The sequence below is a fragment of the Psammomys obesus genome, unplaced genomic scaffold (genome assembly GCF_907164565.1).
Source record: "Psammomys obesus unplaced genomic scaffold, mPsaObe1.curated_primary_1811, whole genome shotgun sequence".
Lineage (NCBI taxonomy): Eukaryota > Metazoa > Chordata > Mammalia > Rodentia > Muridae > Psammomys > Psammomys obesus.
Window position 1 is genome coordinate 12,940,180 of NW_026588752.1, and position 21,010 is coordinate 12,961,189.

General features: G+C 47.5%; 1 protein-coding gene across 1 annotated transcript in view; it reads right to left on the minus strand.

The window, feature by feature from the left end:
- Wwc1 (WW and C2 domain containing 1) overlaps positions 1 to 21,010 on the minus strand; it is a 144,326-nt gene that overhangs the window by 73,267 nt on the left and 50,049 nt on the right. The window lies entirely within an intron of this gene.

The following is a 21,010-nucleotide window of genomic DNA, read 5'->3' on the forward strand; positions in this document are numbered from 1 at the left end:
TGGACTCCCATCTTGCAGTAGAGGATTGCAACTTTGAACCACTGATGGGGCTCCAGAGAAAGCACTCAGGTCATGGGGTTGCATAGCTGGCATTTTTTAGCCACAGAGCTGTCTTCCTGGCCCTAAAACACTCCTTCAAATATCCCTGTGTTTCTGGCTGTTCTTTCCTCAGGTTAGTTCTGGAAGCCCAGGAGACTCTGTTTCAAAATCTGTGAACAGACTTGGCAAGCTGAGGTACAATGGGATGGAAAGGGTGATGCTCTCACTATGTCTTTCTTAACCTGGATGATTGTTCTCCTTGCTTCGAGCCTGTGTGTTAGAGGCTTGGTCCCCGGCTAAGTGCTTTATGGGAAGTGATGGAGCCCTCAGGAGGTAAGACTTAAAGAGAGGTCCCCAGATCACCAGAGGTATGCCCTGAAGAAGAGAGAGTAGGACCTCAGCCTTTTCTTCCCATCTCTTGCTGTCTGGCCATGAAGTGAGCAGTTTTTCTCTGTCACATGCTCCTGTCAAGATCTGTTGCCTCAATGCAAGCTCAAGGCAAGAAAGTCACTCAGTTATAGACCGAAGCCTCTGAAATGGTAATCTATAATAAATCTTTTCTCTTTGTAAGCTCCCCATTGCAGGCATTTGATAGAGAGATGGGAAGTTGATTAAAAGCCCAATCTAGACCAAATGTAAAGCTTCACAGAGACAAAGAGACACTGTGACACTGAAAAAGCCCCTGGCAGACTAGACACTGATGTATCCATCTGCCTGCTTCATGCTCAGGGTTTCAGCGACTGTGAACTGTGTCTAGTGATTGGCTTTGGTTAATAATTCATGGCTGCGTTGTGGGAGACTGTGGTTCCACCAGACTGGGGCAGGGGTGTGTTTTATATGCAACAAATGAGGAGCTATCAAATAAGGATCCGATAAGCACTGCTCTTTAGTTGTGTGAGCTGGGCAAGAACTTAACCTCTCAGAGCCTCAGAATTTGTAATCTGTGAAATAGGGACTAATATAACTAACTATTTAGGTTACTGGGTAGGTTAAATAAGAGCATGTCTGGAATTAAAACATCGCACAAAGGGTGCAGGGGGGGGGGCACAGCAGCTAATGCATTTGCAAGATCACCAAAGTTTAGCTTCCCAAGAACCCACAAAATGCAAGGTAAGTGTGGCAGCCCACTTACAACTTAAGCCTTGGAAAGCACACACGAGGAGGGCCGCCTGCAGCAAGGTGGCTACTGAGACCATCCATATTGGTAAGCTCTGGGTTTGTTTGACCGTCTCTCTCAGAGAATAAGGTAGAAGAGTGATTAAGGAAAAGCCCTGATATCAATCAACCTTGGGCCTGTGTACTTATGTGTACCATACATGGAAGAAGAAATTGGGGCTAAAAAGGCTAGAATAGTCTCTTGTTTTTTTTTTTTGTTTGTTTGTTTTAAGACAGGGTTCAATACATAACCCAGACTGCCATCAAACTCCTGGTATTTCTGCCCCCAGTCTCCTGAGTGCTAGGATTACAGGTTTACAACAGTATACCCGGTTAAAAGCCTATAATATTCTCAAGAGAGCTGGAAAAGAAAAGGAAGGGGGAAGGGGGAAAGGGAAGGGAGAGGAGAAGAGTGGGGAGAAACAAAGATATGAAACAAAATGTTGTGTGAGGCTAGGGATATAACTCAGTAGGAAGAATACTTGCCTACCATTCTCAAAGCCCTGAGTCATGTCACCCCTAGGACCACATGTAACTGAGTACGAGTGCACACACCTGTAATTCCAGGAATGGAGTCAGGAAGAGCTGAAGTTCAAAGTCAACTCTGTCTATACTGCAAGTTAGAAGCTAGGCTTCATGAGACTGGACTTATAAAGAAAAAAATCTGCGGTGGTGCATGCCTGTAATCCCAGCACTCAGGGAGGCAGAGGCAGGTGGATCGAAGCCAGCCTGATCTATAAAGCGAGTCCAGGACAGTCAAAGCTACGCAGAGAAACCCTGTCTCAAAAAACAAAACAAAACAAAACAAAACAAAGAATCTAGTCAGGTTTGGTACCACAAGCTTTGAATCCCAGCACTCAGGAGAAAGAGACAGAGAGAGCTCTGTAAGTTTCAGGCTAAACCTGACAACCTGGTCTACATGGTGAGTTCTAGGCCAGCCAGGGATACATAGTAGGAACCTAACTTAAAATAAAACAAACAAAAAAACTAGGTTTAAGAATTTTAACATACTTTCTACTTTCTTTATTTTAAACTAAATTTACAGCAACAGTTATATAGTAAGCATAATTAAGTATCGAACAATGATTCTATCTAGGCGTACAAAGAAAGCATGTTGTGAAAACCACATTCCCTCTCTGGGTATTAGATGTTCTTGTTTGATTTTACAAATGAAAGCACATACTTAACAATGCACAGTTAATACACCGGAGGGGCCGGTGCTAGGTCCCAGAGCTGAAGCTTTGCCAATAAGAATTAACAAGACCCAGTAGGTCTCAGAGCTGTGCTAGAAGCGTGGAAGAAGAGGAGACCGAATGGGCATGTGTGAAACAGACAAGAGGCACTGAAGTTTTATGTGATGAGTGCCTTAAGTCATTGTTGTCTTGGTATAAAGCTGTTCATTAAACCTAGAAAATCCGTGGCTCCCAGATATTAGGTCTCAACCCCCAGGACAAACTACTGAGGAGCCCATTAACATATCCAAGCAGACACTGACCACCAGGTTCTCCCAGAGTCCCTTAGTCCCTACCTGTTACAGGGCCTTCTGGCTAGCACACCTTGTCCCCAGCTGTTCTTCCCTATATAACCCAGCCTCTTTGCTACACCAGTCCCCATTCCTTTTGCTCTACCCTTTTCTCTCTAGGCCCAGGCAGTCCCTCTTGTTGAGTGACTCTCCTCCCCTCTTCTCTCCCCCTCCTCTCCTCACATGGCTTACGTTCAGTCTGGCCATGTTCACTCTGGACTGTCCCAGATCACTTTGCTTCCACTTATTCTTTTTCTTTATCTACAATCAACCTTCTCCTCCACCATACCTGGAAACAGTCATGTCCTTCCTATTTCTTCCTTCCTTCCTTCCTTCCTTCCTTCCTTCCTTCCTTCCTTCCTTCCTTCCTTCCTTCCTTCCTTCCTTTCTTTCTTTCTTTCCTCCATTCACTACACATAGGACAGTTAAATGTCTCCAAGTCATCAGTACAAATTCAGGCTTTCAAGGTACCAGGAACAAGAATGTGGAGAGGAGAACAGGTCCCAATCTGCATCAAGTTTCCAGAAACTCATGAACTCCATATACTTCTCCAGCCTTCCATGGAGAAAGTGAAGCTCTGGCCATTAGCTGTAGCATCAATGATGGGATGGGCATGAGGGACACACGGATTCCTACCTGCAGTGACTGCAGACATTTTACCCAACAGGAAGGAACACACAGCAAGAGGGCCCATCGTTAGAAGAAGCAGCCAAAGAGAAAGAAAGGCTTTGGATTTTGTATTTGGGTTCCCCCTGGATGCAGCCATGGGGGAGCAGCCACCAGCTGATACTCAGTGCGCTTCTCCGGGAAACAGGAAAGTTGCTATGGAAAGGAACTATACAACTTACAGAAACCTGGACAGAAAGTTCTCTCTGGAACAAATGCCAAGAGGGAGATGAATTATTCAGTGTGCAGAGAGGTGTCATTCAGAGAATCAGTAGGGAGAGAATTGTTTTAGCCTTGCAGGCGCGCTCTCTCAATTCTCTCTCTCTCTCTCTCTCTCTCTCTCTCTCTTCCCCCCCTAAATGAGAGGCAGAGCTGTCTGTGGACCCTATTCTCCCCCAGGAGCTATGGTGTTCCCCTGGCCTTCAGTGCTCATCTTGGGAAGAGATGCCAGAACCTGGAACTTCTAGCTTTAACCCCTTAACTGGCCAGATCAGGTAGGTCCAGGCCCCAGGCCCCAGGGCCCACCTAAAACCCCAGTCATGAAAAACCAAATGACCCAGTTGCTGGAAGAGCAAGAAGGAAGCAGGGCAAGGTGCCAGGCAAGAGCGAGTTCTGCCCCTTTTTAATTACAAATCTCTGAATGAGCGCAAACATTCCTGAATGTTTCACAACTGGCCTTCCTGGAAAAACAGCCCGGATGTGTTGCCTTGGAGACAGGTAAGGCTCTGCCAGGTGCACTCTACAAGGGGCACACAGGAACACCTGTCAAGGAACATGGAAGCACCAACAAGTCCCTCACTTTCTTCATACAGCAAACTGTTGCTTTCCTAGAGAATGAGGCTCTGGCCAGAGCTGAACTGGGTATTCCGTGTGTCTTTTCTAGAGAGGCATGAAGGAGGAGGAGGAGTGGGCAACTTATGGCCAAGTGTAATACTGAGTGATGATTCTCTGGGGACTTAAATTCAGAATGGGCAAGTCGTCCTTCACATTCCCTGTGCCGCCTGAGCAAGCCCAAGCCTCCCTCTTCATGGCTGTCCAGGAGAACACTGCCTTCTCCACTCAAGGGCTAGCTGGGAGGGTTCACCATCTAAAGCCCCCATTCCCTACCCCAAACCAAGCACAATTTACACTCCACATTAGCTCTCCTTCCCACCACGGCACAATGGACAGGCTGGTTCTTCCTGCCCCAGGCTGTTTCACACGCATACTTTCCATAGCTTAGATGTCTCATCTCCTGATAACGCACTTCCCCCTCTGGCGAGTTTCTAAGCACGCCCTGCCCTCAAGTTTGAAAGTCTTCCTCCTTCCTTCCCTTAATTTGGTTTAGTGCTGACGTCTTTATTTATTCCCCTAACAGACACAAGGATGATAAAAATAACCAAACCATCTCACACAGAAGGTCTAAATGTGGCCGGGAAGACCTGGCTCTTGGGAGCGTTAATGAAACAACCACAGAAGGGGACAGACAGGGTAGGGTAGAAGATTCTGTCCAGTCATAAGCAAATGTTTCAGAGATACATGGCATTCAGCGGGGGTAAAAAATGTGCTGGAATGGAGAATAAAGGGCAGCTGGTGGTCAGAGGAAACCTCCGAAGTAGGTGACCTTCTCAGGCATCCTGAGAGTAGGAAGCAGCTAGCCAGCAGAGGTGCGGAGGATCTGAGGGAAGTGAGCAGGAACAGCAAGCAAACTCCCAGGCTAGGGATGGTGCATTTGAAGAAGAAAAGGAAGGTGAGGTTGGGTGCAGCTTGCTGGGGTAGGGGGGTTGTCTCCAGGCTCCTGGGGTGGGGGATACTTTAGGTCACACCCTTTTGTCCTCTGCCCAGGTGCTAGGTGGCATAAGGTGACCCCGAGGAGCACCCCCACTTCGTCCTCCAGTCTCCTGCTTCCACTCTCAATTCAGTGAGCCACCAAGCAGGGGGAGGACCCCGCAGCCCAGTCCCAGCTAGGCATAATGAATAAGGCTTGGGTCTGCCCTCCAGAGCACTGTGTGCCTAGGCAGAATGATCCCATGACATTCCACAACAGGAGATGTGGCCATGATACTCCCTGGGGCAGTGAACCACCAGTAATTAAAGGATATAGGGATAGATGACAAGGATATGAGAGGCCAAGGGGATGGGAAAACAGATGGATGGTAATGGGGCGTGGACAGGGAGGGCAGAGGACCAAGTAAAGAAAGGGAAAAAGACAAAGGTGGGCAGCTTCATGGTGTGGGAGGATGTAAGGTAGATGTCACTTCACCCACAGGGGGTCAGGAATTCAACACTGGGCTGAAGCCCAGGTTCGAAAAGGTGCTTCCTTCGTGCAACACACAAGAAGTTCCCATCCCGCAAGAGTGGTGTGGCTGTGTAATAAGAGAACCCAGAGCAAGTGCTGAGCACAGACTTCGCAGCAGGTAATGAGCCCACGATTGCATGCGCTGGTGATGTGATCTCTGGAGAGATGCCTGCACACTGTGGGAATTATGTCTGTCACCCTGCAGCTTACATGCTTAAGTAGAGCCTCCACCATCACCGCCCCACCAGCATTCCTTAACCCAGGTGATCAGCCTACTGTACTCTGGCAACAGCCTTCTGGGTTGACACCTGTCTGCACAGGCATCGGCTCTCACCTCCTTGTGTGTAAGAGGAGGATGCTCAGAGCGGTGACCTTGTTAAAGAAGGCTGTGCCTAGCGCACGAACACTATTAGCTGCGGTGTGTTGGGTTATATGATTTCCATAATATGGCACGGAAACTATGGCAAAATAACTGCTCGGGCTTAAATAGCTATAAGAAGCCTTGTACTGTACCCCCACCGCCTTCCTGAGAAGCAGGGACTGTGAAAAGCACCCCCACCCCTTTGCAATTAAAAAACACTAGTGAGAGGGAGCAGCAGCAGGCACAAGTGCTTATGCACGTTCTGATGACCTGAGATTGATTCCTGGATCCCACAAGGTGGCAGGAGAGAACTGACTCCTGAGAATTACACTTTGACCTCCACACACTGTGGAATCCACATGTGCCCTCAGCCCTAATAGAAATCAAGGCAGACAAGCTGAGAGACAGCAGGTGTTTGGGACTTGGTTCTCTGTATCTGACCTCTGAAGATGATGACATTTGCTCTGGGAAGGCCTATGCCCCCTGCTTCTCTAAAATACCCATCTCCCTTTTTCCTGTTCTCTGCTCTCAAAACACCTGTGTCCACACTCTCGTTTTTCAGACCCAAGAATCTCTCAAGGTTCCTGCTTTGTTTTGGCTAACTTGATTTAGGCACCCCCACTCCTGGAATTCTTCTAAGAGGGTAGGAAGAGAAGAAAAGAGCTATGGGGAAGATTCCAAACTATTCCTTCCACTGACTCATCCTCCGATTTCAGACTGGATCCCACAAAAGGAGAGGGTCCTCCTGCCAAATCTCATCTCTCTACCCAGCCAAGTACCTTGCATCACATGGTTATTCCCTCCCTACATGTCCATGTCAATGTGTATGTGGCTGTGCTCCTTCCTTAATGGACAGGTGACTCTTTCTGTGCACCACCTACTGGAACTTCCGAAGACAGCTGTGGCACTCAGGGGTAATGACAGGCATGGCCAACCTGGCAGCCTCATTCCACCTGCAGCTGTCACTGTTCATTGTGGTACTGTGCCTCAAATGTGGGATTAGTGTGCTTTGGGGGACAGGTGTCTCTGCGGTGCTCTGTCTCCCGCTGCTCTTTAATGAATTGTTCATGTACCTTACCATCTCGAGAGATACTGTGGGATACCAGCTAACACAGGGCTCTTGGACTCAAACTCCCTGGGTTTGAATCCCTGTGGCTGTCACTGCCTAGCTCTCTGACCATGGGCAAGATACTTAAGTGCACATCTGCAGAATGAGAAGGAAAATACATTTATTGATCCCTCACTGTGCACCAGCGGCTGTTAAAGCACTTCATAGGTATCTCCTCATTTCCTTAATTTACCCTTGTAGGTAAATATCGTTCAGACCCACACAGAGCTGTTTGTGGGCCAAACAAGACAGTGAATGCCACAGTATTCGAGTGCACAGTGAGGGGTCAATAAACACGAGTTATTTGCTATTTATTTACCCCACGAATGCCTAAGTTAGGCCATAGTCTTATTAAAGAAAATTAGAACTAAGAAGAATTTGACAAATGAATGGCTCAGCTTTTACCAAAAGCAGAGACACAAAGAGAAGACATTTACCCAGAGCCACCCACGGGTTCAGAGGCAGAGTAGGAAGCAGCCTCAGGGTGGTACTACACTCGTGACATCAAGGGATCAAGTCACCCTGGTGCTGGGTTCAGCGTCAGCAGGGTGTCCAGGAAATAGCTATTAGCAGCATTTCCCCAGTCACGCTAACACATCCTCAGGAGGAGGACTCACAGGCTGGGAACAGGGAGCAAACTGACACTGTGATTACTTCTAACCGAACCTCTTTGGAGAATCATCTCCTGAAGGCCCAATACCACAGCACACTGGAGTTCTTGACATCACTGCCCTGTTGGTCCTCAATTAGCCCCAGCCCAGCTGAATCCCCATCCTCAAACTAGGAGTTAGTTTTCAGAAGTTCTGTACAAAACCACCAAGGCTCGTCCTTCCTAGCTTCGTAGTCTCAAACCATTCCTTCCCCATCTTGGAGCCTCAGTTTCCCCAAAGGTATAGATCAATCCAGAAAACCAGCTTCTCAGAAGAAATTCATGCTCAGCAGTGAGTCATCAGAGCACCTGGTGTCACAGCTGCTGGCACAACCTGCCATCATTTCTTTTCGGAACATAGGATTCCAAGGACACTCAGCCCGTTGCTTTGATGTTTTCATGCCATGAACTGGGTTTCCAAGGAATCAGCTATCCAGATGCGACCCCACCCCACCCCAAGCCATAAGAGCAGAGACTGCAGCCCTTCATTATTCCCTGATACATATCCATTCCAGGATCTTATCTGACTGCTAGCGCTCACACGGGCCTCACCACCCGAGAACCAGATCCTCTAAGAAGAAAACTGGTTTCTGGTGTCCTCTCTAGGATCCCATCTGCCCAGGGCCTCTCCCCTATCTGAGTCTGAATCCTCTGTCTTTAGCCAAACACCTGCTTTTTCCGGGCAAGGAGGAAGCTAGAATGTGACATCTCTAAGGCCCTCTTTGTGCCAGCGCCTCTGTCGCTCCAGCAAGTGCCTCTCCCAAAGGTAGAGGGCATTGTGAGACTGAAACGGAGTAACCTGTAATTAACACATTTTCAAGCCTGGTGTGGAGGTGCATTCCTGTAGTTCCAGTATTGAGGCAGGGGGACTGACACAAGTTCTAGGCCGACGTGTGCGGAATAGTAAGATCCTGTTTCAAAAAAGGAGGCCAAGGGCTGGAGAGACAAATCAGTGAGTGAGAGTTTGCTGGGTGAGAGCCTGAGTGCGTCTCCCCGGCACCCATATGCAGCTCCACAGGCCTGTACATCAGTGTTGAGCGAGAACACGAGGGGCTATTGCTGAGGCTCGGTGGCTTTCAGCCTGGCTGTGGCATGGTTAGCTTCAGGTAAAGTGAGAGATGCTATCTCAAAAAAGAGAGAGCAATAGAAGAGGATACCTAATATCACCTGGCCATCAGGTGTTCACAGCTGCTACATACACCTGTACATATGTGCATCCCCCCCCCCCCAACACACACAGGACAACAAACACATGTATTCTCCAATCCAAATAAGTACAGGCATTAAACTTGTACATCTAACAAAGCACACAGAAGCATAAACACTGTACGTAAAACAGATCATGTCCTTTATCTTCACACTAATTCTGTGCGGCAGATGCCCTCCCCCTGCACGTTAGCCAACAGGAGAGTGGGATTTAACAGTGAAAACACGACATAGAGTTCATGAAGGACCAGGCCTTGCCTGTGGCCCTTCCACAGCCTTCCATTTCATCAACTCTGAGATGCCATTCTAAATAACTTATTTACTTTTATTTAATGTAAATCTGTTGTTTTACGTGTATGTATGTCTATGGGAGGGTGTCAGATTCGCTTATGGAGTTACAGACAGTCACGAGATGCCATGTGGGTGTTGAGAATTGAACCCAGGTCCTCTGGAAGAGCAGCCAATGCTCCTCACCACTGAGCCATCTCCCCAGCCCATGGTGCCCATCATAAAGCACACTCAGCAACTCTGGGACTGTGTACAGACTAATGCTGGCACCGTGCCACCACTGTCAGCCAGGCCGCATCCTCGAGGAGATACACAGCTGCTGAGGACAACCAGCATAGCCCCTGGTGGAATGGATGTCACAGGCTTGCGATGAAATCCCGCAGGTAAGAGTGGAGCTCTTTCAACTCCCAGGAGCCACAGGCTGTGGGGAGGGTGGCGGAGGCAGTGAACAGACCAGTCTAGCAACATTCCTAACTCAGGACCTGAAAGTAGAAAGTAGGTTAACACTACAGAAGTGCCAGGCAGCTGCTGGAGCCCAACAACCAAAGCTCAAGTTCCTGTGAGGGGCCAGATAACAAGGCTATGTCAGCAACACAAAGGACAAGGCTATCAGCAACTCAGTGGAGATAACTAAAGGAGCCGGTTCTTAGGGGACACTGGAACTTGATTTCACACATGCATTTCGTGTGTGTGTGTGTGTGTGTGTGTGTGTGTGTGTGTTTCTCTACATGTTGGTGTGTGAATTAAAACAAATACTGCAGTTTAACCCCACATACCTATAACTGCAGTACTTATGAGGTCATCTTTAGCTACATACATAGTGAGTTCAAGACCGGGCTGGGCTTCATGAGACCCTACCTACACCACCCTTCTGGAATAAAAAAAAAATACCCAAGTTTTAAAGGCTTCTCTCTCTCTCTCTCTCTCTCTCTCTCTCTCTCTCTCTCTCTCTCTAACAAACACCATGGTTAATTGAAAGACAGTGAGTCATGCTTTATGGTTGCAATCTGAATCCTACTTTATGTAGTCTATACTGTTCTATGTATCCTGTTTATAAATGTCAAATCCCTAATAATACTTATAAGCATCGGTCTTCTGTCTTTTCCTGTCACTGTGATAAAATACCCGGACAAAAGCAACTTAAGAGAGAAAGGGCTTATTCTGACTCACAGTTTCAGGTTACTGTGCATCTGGGCAGTGAAATCACAGTGGCAGAAGCCTGAGAGAACTGGTCACATGACATCCATGGTCAAGATCAGAGAGCAACAAATTAAAGCACGCTTGCTAGTTAGGATTCAACTGGCTCTCTCTTTTCCACTCAGTCCAGCACCCAGCCTATGTTGAGAGTAGGTCCACTCAGTGGTAAGGAGTAAGAATTGTTCTTCCAGATGGCCCAAGTTTTATTCCTAGCACCCAACTAGAGAGCTCACAACCACTTGTAACTCCAACTCCAAGGGGATCCTATTGAATCTTAGAGCACCTGTACCACATACTTACCTCATAAACTCACATAACTAAAAAATAATAAAAATATTTTGATATAAAGAAATTCCTGCAGAAAAACCTAATCAAGACAGTTTCTTCTGGAGACTCTCTTCTCAGGCATGTCAATGCATAGTGTCAAGTTGACAATGAAAACTAACCATCAAGCTGGGCAGTGGTGGCGCACATCTTTAATCCCAGAATTTGGGAGGCAGGGGCAGGCAATCTCTTAAGGCCAGCCTGGTCTAGTTCCAGGACAGCCAGGGCTACACAGAGAAACCCTGTCTTGTAAACCAGAAAAAAACAACAATGACAAACAAACAACAAAAAATTAACCATCCCAACATCACCCTTTGTCAACTTGACACTGGAACTCATCAGTTTAAAGCCATAATCTTTCTATCCTTTGTCATCACCAAAGTCTGATGTTTGTCTCATAATGTAAACTATAACTCAATTTTAAAATTCCTCCAAAGTCACTGACTATTCTAAGATTTTTAAAGTGCAAAGTCTATTAACTGTGAACAATAAAGCCTATGCAATTAAGACCAAGTGACACATTTCTAACACATAATGGCACAGAGGACTGTCTTGCTCACTGGTTTAGGTTCAGATAGCTGTCTTGTACATCCCAGACCCACCTGCCTAAGGATGGTGCCACAGTGGGCTGAGCCCACCCACATCAGTCATCCACCAAGATAATCTCTCACAGACATGGCCACAGGCCAATCTGATCTGGGCAATTCTTCAATTCTTCCTTTTTCTCATGTAACTCTAGGTTGTGTCAAGCTGATAATAAAAACTAACCAGCACACACTAAAGCAAAATCAAAATCCATCAGAAAAACATCAAATCCTTCAGCACCATGCCTGGCATTTGGAGCTTTGAATATAATCGACTGGGCTTCAAAAGGATTAGCCCCTATCTTCTATCTCTGCTACTTTCAGCATACATGCATCTTTCTTAGGCTTGAGCCAGCTCCAAAAAACAAAGAAACAAACAGACAAAACAAAACAAAAACAAAAACCTCTGGAGTTTCCAAGTGTTTGCTACTCACATCACGGAGGGTAGAGTGATCTGGGGCCAAAAAATCTGCATCACCTACCCTTCCAATTTCTCCCTATTTAATTTTTAGGACCATAGAGGTCAATTGTAACTGGTTTAAAAAGAGATCCACAGAGGAACTGAAAAGAAAATGGTTTTCCCTTTTAAGTTATGATTTTCTTTAATCTCCCTATCTTTCCTCCCACCTAAGGAAGAACATGAATAGAACATTGCTTTCAAAGAGAAGCCTGACCAGTAGGTAAGTCAACATGAAACAGCAAAGCGTCCTGAGCTGAAGGCAACTGCATTGAAGTCAGCAGCGCAACACATGAGCAATTAAAACAGGGCTATTTTGGGAAGCCCTAGAAAGGAGCAGATACAATATAAATTATTCATTCTTACTGCAAGGATGACTTCAGGGCATTGTCCTCTCTATGGGTGCTTGCTCTTTCTTGTTCATTCAGCCACTCAAGCACAGACGGGGAACACAATACCCTGGCCTGTGTGCTCCCGAGTGCACGTATACACACATATGCACACTACCGCAAGGAAAGCAGGATGCCACTCCAGATGGTGAGCCGCACGGAGAAGAAACCTGCACACAGTTGGCAGACGCCTTTAGCTCCAGTGCCAGGAGAGGAGGTCTGCATTTCCAATTGGCCTGGGAAGAGTGAGGGAAAGAAAGAGGGAGACACAGGCGCATGGACACAATGGCTGTGGAGATCACGCATACACTGGAGAGACCATGTGGTATTTCTGATATCCCACGAGCTTCCAGCTGGGATCAACTTGGGTAGGACACAGACCAGCTGATCCCAGCATCTCTTCTGAGATCCCCTGAGCATGGACTGGTGCAGGCATGCCATCACGAGTCTCAACCACTGCCCTTCTTACTAATGATAGGAGGGGCATTGTGACATTCTAACTTACGTCCTAGATTGAGGAGACCTTGGTCTAGCCCTTTCTCCCAGGACAGGTATTCGTGGTGTCATTTTGTCAGAACGCAGTCACTAAGAGATGGCTTAAACGTTTCTTTCTCCTTGGGGACATGAGAGCAGCTTAAGATTTGCTCAGTACTTTACATGAGCTGTGCCATGAAGTTCCTGCTGTAGCCTCGTCACACGGTTCCTCTTATATTCCCCTGGTACAGATGGCGCCTTCCCGAAGCCGTGTTAGACTGATTGAGGTCACTTGGCTATTCAGAGATGGACTGCAGATTTGAATTTGGGTCTCTACTGCTGCTCAGAAAATGAATGGAACAGCTGATTCGATAAAACTGGGTGACCACAAGGAGGATTTGTAAAATATCACGTAATTAGAAAAAAAAAAATTCCCAGAAGGAGCCTCTCTTTGTAATGTCTCGATAGAAGGAAAAGTTAAGGGGTTATTTTTGCAGAGAAGCTAGCTGGCGGAAGGAGACAAGAAAGGTGGAAAAGGACATTAGATATCCAGAAGGAGAGACTCATTCTCAAAAACCAGCCTAAGAGCAGCTGTCACTACTGATGACCAATAGAACCCAAGTCAGAGAGGGATCTAGCAGGAACGACGGGTTCTAAAGAACTTCACTTGTATTGAAGATGAATACACCGCTCAGCAGCTAGCTACTAAAGATGGGAGATGTGGTCCTGGGGTGGAATGCTCATCGAGCATGTGTGAGGGCCTGGGTTCAGTGTTCAGTAAACATGCACATGCACACACACACACGCACACACACACACACACACACACACACACACACACACACATACATATACGTATACACTATCTAATTAGGTAGAAAGATTTATACACAAAGATGTTTAACACAGCATCACAGGAACTGGGTCTGAGGATACTGCTCAGTGGTAGAGAACGGCCTGGCAGGTGTGAGGCCCAAGGTTCAACCCCAGCTGCTACCCTGCTGCCAGCACCACCAACCCCCTGCCCCCACAAAAAAAAAAAAAACAAAAAAAAAACCCTCTATTTTTATCACTAGAAGAGACAGAAACCAGCTTCAATACTTAGAGAAATGTAGAGTTGATAATGGTCGTGGACATTTGACTCTTTGAAATAAGGTATTCTGACCGACACAGATTAACCTTATAAGAGAAAAACTTAAAAAACAGAAGATAATTATATGTGTGTGTGTATGTGTGTATGTATATATCAGACTTTCCTGCAGGAAAAAATGACTATAAAGAAAAATGCACTAAGTGTGACTGTTTATAGGGGAAAATGTCAAAATGTTGATTGTATTTGATTTAGGGGCTTTGTTTGTTTGCTTGCTTACTTGCTTTTGTTTGTGTTTATAACCAGAAATGAGGCAAATAAATAAATGTTTAAAGGTTGAAAATATTTTTCTACCTAATTTCAGCCCTGTATTCAGTCTCTTACTGTCTCCTCTTCATAAAAAATTCCTTCCAGGGGCTGAAGAGACGGCTTGGTGATTAAGAGCACTGGCTACTCTTGGGAGGACCTCGGTTTGGTTTCCAGCACCCACATCTGGCGGCTCAATCACCTGCAACTCTAGTTCCAGGGTATCTGATGCTCTCTATTCCCTCCCCCCCGCAAGTGCCTGCCACATGTGGTATATATGCACACACACACACAATCTAAAAATTAATTCCAAAATTAATAATTTTTTTTTTAACAAAAAGCCACTCCTAATTAAGAAGTTGAAAGGAACTCCAATCTGGAAGCTATTTTTTTTTTCTTCCTTCTATCACAACAGGAGCTTGCTATCCATTGTGCAGGCTATCCTTGGAAACTCCCTCTCCTCCTAGCTCAGTCTCCCCAGTGACACAGATGTGTGTCACCATACCTGGATGAAACTTCTTGACCATTAATATAATACCACGCATTGGAAGTCTACGCATGTGGCAGGTTGGGGCTGAAGAGAGTCATACTAAACATACCACGCAAGGCTATGCTCTTCCTGCACAGGTAATGTTCACGGGGAAAGAAATAAATTTCATATTTAGGCTTGGGTCCTGTTCCTAAGACTACTTATTAATGTATATGCAAATATTTCTAAATCCACAAAAAAATCTAAAATTTGAAACACTTCTGGTATCAAATGCTTTAGGGAGGCACTACCCAACTTAGGTAGGGAAGTACAAACAGCAGAGCTACTATGGAGGTTTGGATGAAAAATATTCCCTGTAGGCTCAGGTATTTGAACACTCGGTCCCAGCCGGTTGTGCTATTTGGGGAGCCTTGCTGGAGGAAGTATGTCACTGAGGGTGGGCTCTGAAGGTTTGTAGTCTGGCCCCACTTCCAGTTTTGCTCTCCACTTCTTGGATGTGGCTGTGATGTGCTCTCTCAGCTTCTTGCTCCAGAAGCCTATTATTCCGCCTCCCTTGTCACTTATGGACTCTCCCTCTGGAACCATAAGCCCATATAAACCTTCTCTTCCATAAATTGCTTTTGGTCATGGTGTTTTCTTACAGCAACAAACGGTAACTAATACAAACACCAAAAAACAATTTTTTTGAATAGGAAGAACTACATCATGAACAGTAGTTATTTGGCAGTGCTCAGAAGTGGGCCGCCAGGTAGTGTGATCCCCGGAGAAGCCTCCTGATCTCTGTATCTCGCAGCCTGTGACACCACCCCCCCATAGGTGTGACCAGCCTGAGAAACTGCCTAGTGGATGATGAGAGAGGCCCTGAGGACACCTGGGGATCAGTTCTGCATACTTCTCTCTTGGGTGTAAAGGACAGAGAAAATAGTCAATAGCAATGTCCTCGGATCACAAAACCTTTGGCTCTTGCTGTCTTTTTTCTGCCCAGAGCATCTTTCCCTGGATACCTGTTTACCTGGGGTTGGAAAGTGATTCCTTTTCCCTACGTTTACTTTTATTACCTGCCCATATGTTATCACCTCTGGAAGAACCATGTGGAGATTCTTACTAACTGCCACAACGTCAGTATCTGATTTGAGTGAGGAATAAATGAACTCTTAAAGGAGGTGAGAGATACCTCACCGGAACTCGCTTGTTCTCAGGTAGTTTTGCTTGTCCTGACCAAGGGAGGTCTGCGGCTAAGGTCCTCTGAGCGCTTCTGCCTTCCCCCATAGTTTGTCTCTCAAATAACCATCACGGCAGCAACACTGTAACCCTCACTATTTTTTCTCCATCTCACAGACAGCCAAGAGACATCCAGAGACTTTGCGATAGGACAAGGTTCCTGGGTACCTGTTTCTTGCCAGGGATGGACGCAGCCCATTTGAACCCTGGCCCTTTTGCTCAGTCCCCTCCCCCGTGAATTATCCTGAAGCACCTCTCTTTCATTCCTAGCTGGTAACTAGAGAACTGTGACTCCGGGCCAATTCTCTTTCCCCAGGGAGTGGCTCGCCCCTGGGGAACTGAAGATCTGTCCTCCTATTTCATTTTCATCAGTGGAGTCACCCTCATGCAAAAAAACAAAGCCATCCTACACCTGATCCTGCAAGCCCTTGGATAGCTCTCCTTAGGAGTCTTGCTTGAAGGGGGATATGCAAGGTGGAAAAGATCCCATAGACTGAACATCACCTCTGAGAGCCTTGGACCAGAGCAGGGTGTGCGCCTGGCAGACCCTGGTGACCCTCACCTGACACTGATGCCCCTGGGCTCTTTTCCTAGACACCCATGACACATAGGAGCCCAGAGGCCAGGGGGGACAGGCAACGGCTTTGGAACCACAGGGCTCTGCTGTCCCAGCCAGAAGCTTTGCCTACATAGCATGCCCCCTGCGAAGAACAGGGCTCAGACAATATGCATTACTTTCTCTCTGGGAGGCCTCTGATAAAGATGTTGTCAGCTATGTAACAGGCCTAAGGCAGAACTCATAAGCAGAATTTCATGGTGGAAAAGGAGAACTTACATTGAGTGCCACATTCTTCCTCTGTTCCTCCTTCTACCCGTTCCTCCCTCCCCTGTCCTACAGAGATGGGAAACCAATTCCTGTAATCCCTTTTCTAAACCTCAACCCAGTGGATCCTCAAAAGCTCCCTACACGGTTCCCACAGGCTCTTACCCCCAGGGGCACCTTTGACATCTCTCTCCCTAGTCTGCTTCTCGCCCCACACTCCAAAGGCATCTCTCTCTTCACTTCCTAGCCGTCGACCTTTCCAGATCTTCCACTCTCTCCATCCCGTTTGCTCTCCCTAACCCCTCCATAACAATGAAGAACACAGACAGGTAACTACTCTATCTTGTCATTATCCTGCTTTCGGCCCCTCAGCGTCTTCCTGCCCAGACTAGACTGACTCCTTGCTGGGGCCTGTGCAATCTCCCTGCCCAAGCCTCTGTACACCTCCAGGGGCACGTCCCTCACCTCTCAGACTGCAGTAAGCACATTCCTAACTCACAGCTTCTGCTCACACAGCTCTCCGTGCACCGGGCACCATTGCAACCTGTCCACATAAGTCACCCACCTTTCACAGGCCTGCCTCCTCTGTCCTTCGGCTCACAACTGAAAAGTCCTTACTCAGAGGCCTTTCTAGGCAACCCTAAGGGGGCCTCTCCTTTCCTTTGGCTGTCCGTCTGCCATCTTGTTTATTGCTATATTGACTGTCTTTGCGTCAGAGGCACACCTTTATTTCACTGCAGCCTTAGTGTGGTCCAGCTCATGTCTAACAGGTATGGAATGGTGAACCAACAGAAGACATGTATGTGTGAGCCCCTCTCCAAGAGGGCACTCCTTTCTCCTTTTTCTTCTCAAGTACCTGAGTCTTACACTTGTAGAGAAAGTGACTGGTTTCTACAGTGTTCTGGGGGACACACAGCACACAGCTTCTCTCCCAGGCCTGCAACAGGCCACAGAATGTTTATTCTTGATGCCCATTGCTCTCCCATCTCCCCCTAGCAAGCTGGAAAGAATGGGTCTTGAACACCTGCTTTCTGCGAAGGATGTCAGGCTCTCTGGCTTGGGGGAAGCGAGGCGCCAATGGGGCAGGACTACAGCTGTAGTATGTGTGGGGGCATAGTTCTACAGCAGGGCTGTGGGCTGATGATGTTTGCTCATAGCAGCCCCTTGTCTCTTTACTTAGAAACCCTCACTTGTAAAGGGCAAGAATTACCTCAGGATCTGGAAGAACACTGTGGGAATGGAAGGTCTGGTAAGAGTGAGGCTGGGTCCCTCAAAAGACGTGTGTGTAGGTGTGAGAGAGAGAAGGGGGGTGTCTAAGGATAGGCAGCAGCAGCATGGGAAGTATGTTCTGGGCCCCTGGATGAGGTCTTATAGCCACGGAGGCTGCCAGTGGAGTGGAAAGAACATAGGCTTCAGAACATGAAGGTCTAGCTTCAAGTTTCAGTTCAGTCAAGTGCTGGTCAGTCGGCAACCTCACTTGATTAGTCAGACGGTACCAGTAAAGGTTCCTCCTCATCCGGAGTACCAGTGTTACTATACGTACTATCAACAGAACCCACCAGCAACCCTGTGAGAAGACGCTCTTCATGACTGATTGATTATCCTCCACATTGTAGATGCACAGGGCACTCCCGCTGAAACGGGACAGAGCTAGAGCTGGGGTGTGAATCTACAGGTGGCTTCTGAAACACTGTAGGTCACAGAGTGAAACAGGCAATAATAGGAATGAATACCTTGCAGAGTCACAGTCGTGTCCTCTTACCCATGGGAGACACATTCCAAGATCCCCAGTAGATGCTGAAAACTACCAACAGCGAAGAAGCCCACATGCATGCACACACCACACATGCACACACCGTTTTGTGCACTTGTAAGACCAGTGCTGGGGAGGTGAGACAGGTGATAGGTTCTTAGGGCTCAATGGCCAGCCCCACAGCCTAATCATAGAACCCGAGGCCACAGTGGGAGAAGTGACTTAAAAAAAACAAGGTGGGTAGCTCCTGAAGAATAACCCACAGTTTTGCCTCTAGTGGGACCCCTACACACACACACACACACACACACACACACACACACACACACACACACTATGTAATCTAAGATGACTTAAAACTCTTTCTGAACTCCTGAGAAGTGAGCCTCTGAAATCTGGACTCAAATCTGCCTGACTGCAGAACTCAAGTTCCTTCTTCCGTAGTAGCTCCTCTGGAGGGTCACTGCACATAATGTGGAACACAGCAGGGCGTCCCAAGGGGCAGGCCGTGTCGCTGTACACACAATCTTATAGCTGGGTGCACCCACCCAACAGCACCATGAAGATTCAAGTATATACAGGATGGGTGGAAGCAATGGAACTGGGCACAGAAACAATGCAGGTGCCCTGCTGAAAAGTTGGGGAAAGAGACCTCTTTTTGCTCTTTCCTTCAGTCCTAGAAGACTACATGAGCAAAGTGAACTAATGTAGCAGCAGGCAAAGAGAAAAGAAAGAAAAAGGAGGGGGAGGAGAGTGATTCAGGGTGATACGAACAGAGCCCTGGCTTCAAAGTGACATCATTTCCTAGACTTTTACAGCATGTGCACCAATGTATTTCGCTGGCATTTACCATCTATCTTGGCTGTATGAGAGTTCAGAGGGATGACCTGGGGTTGGGTGGTGAGAGCGGGCATCTGAGGGACCCAGGAAGGTGCTGTCTGAATTGATCACCGCCCTGTCTGCTGGACAAAAGACTACTTTGAGAAAACAAAGGGCCACCAAGGAGGCTGCTGATGGGCACAGACTCCGGGCTGATGGTCCAAACCAACTCTTCTGAAAACAGCAGTGAAGCTGCTGGACATGGACAAGAGAATCCCAGAGGGCTGCAAATAAGCTGGCCTGGTTATAAGCAGCCATAAAATTGTTAGCCATCCTGTCTCAAACAAGGTGGAAGCTGGGTACCAAAACCTGAGGTTGTCCACTGACTTACATGTGTGTGCGATGGCATGCTCACACTCACGCATTCTAACCTGCATGTGTACACACACACACACACACACACACACACACACACACACACACACGGAGAGGGGAGAGGAAGAGGGAGAGAGCTGAGCTAGGGTCCTGAGAGGGGCAGTCCTGAGAGCTTACTATGTGCTAAAGAGCAGACTAGGTAGCAGTGTCAGGCTGGTATCTTCCCTCACAGTGTGTCCCCAGGCAATCCTTACCAGGTGCTAAGAAACTATCAGAAAGTCACCAAGACCCTCACGCAAGACTGAGCTCAAAGAGAGGACAAGGCTGTGTGGCTAGCTGCTGGGACACAGTTGTGAGATTCCAGTACCACCGAAAGGGCTTCTAGTTTTCTCCCGTATAACAAGCGAATTCTAGAAGAGTGACAGGGAGGCTTACAGGACAGTGTTCCCATACCCTGTGGCACACCTGGAACGCAGAAAGTACTCCAGATAGAGTAGCAGGGTATTTTATACCACTCAGCAATTTCATCTCCAGGAAGGAAAACCCCTTCATTTCTCCCAAGCAAAAAATTCAGACCACAGTTTTGGGGCTCAACACCTTTAGCCCCACCCCAACCAAATTCCTGCTAGGCCACATTCAGGACGGGCTTTCCCGGGTCGAGCACTTCCTTCTTTGTGTTTCTCCAGTGGACCCTGACCAGACAACTATACTTCGATCCTCCTCATCCCCAGCCCTCCGGATGGAGCCTTTGTATTTCCTCCTTGGAGAAGGCCTTGTTTGTGATGGCCATCATCCCCAGCTGGCAAGATGTGTAGGTCTCCTCTGGCCTGTTGAAGTGGTACAATGGCAGGCCTGTGTTTGCAGCCAAGCTCCCGCCCCACCCCGGAACTTCTTGAGAGGTGTGCTTCAGTGAAAGGGACAATGATGTGTGGCCCTTCCCTCTGCCAGCGGCAGTCCCCATCCGGCTGTGGATTAAAGGAGCCTGGGTAACTGCCCAGGCGGAATAAAGCCTGCAAACATCCTGGGGATGTGCCCCTCAATGGCAGGACAGGAGAGAGAGTTAGGGCAATGGCCTCATCTATGAGCTTTTGCTTCCAATCTGAGATCCATGTACGCATGCACACACACACACATACACACACATCACATCCCACACACAGACGCCAGGCCTGCCACTTGCCAGCTGTGCGCCCTGTGTACAGCACTATACACAGCTAAGAGTGTCACCAGGTTCGGCAAGCATACTACGACGCACAGCACTTAAGGCTCTGCAGTGTCTGCATTGAGTGGTAATCAGCGCTCTGTTACGGTGGTAGATATATTGAACCATATATTGAACAATATAACTGTCTTCCGAGCAAAACACCTCTGCCCATCCAGATCCAGTTAGTGCTCATATGCCCATAGCCCTTCTGTCTGCCTTCCTAGCTCTTCAC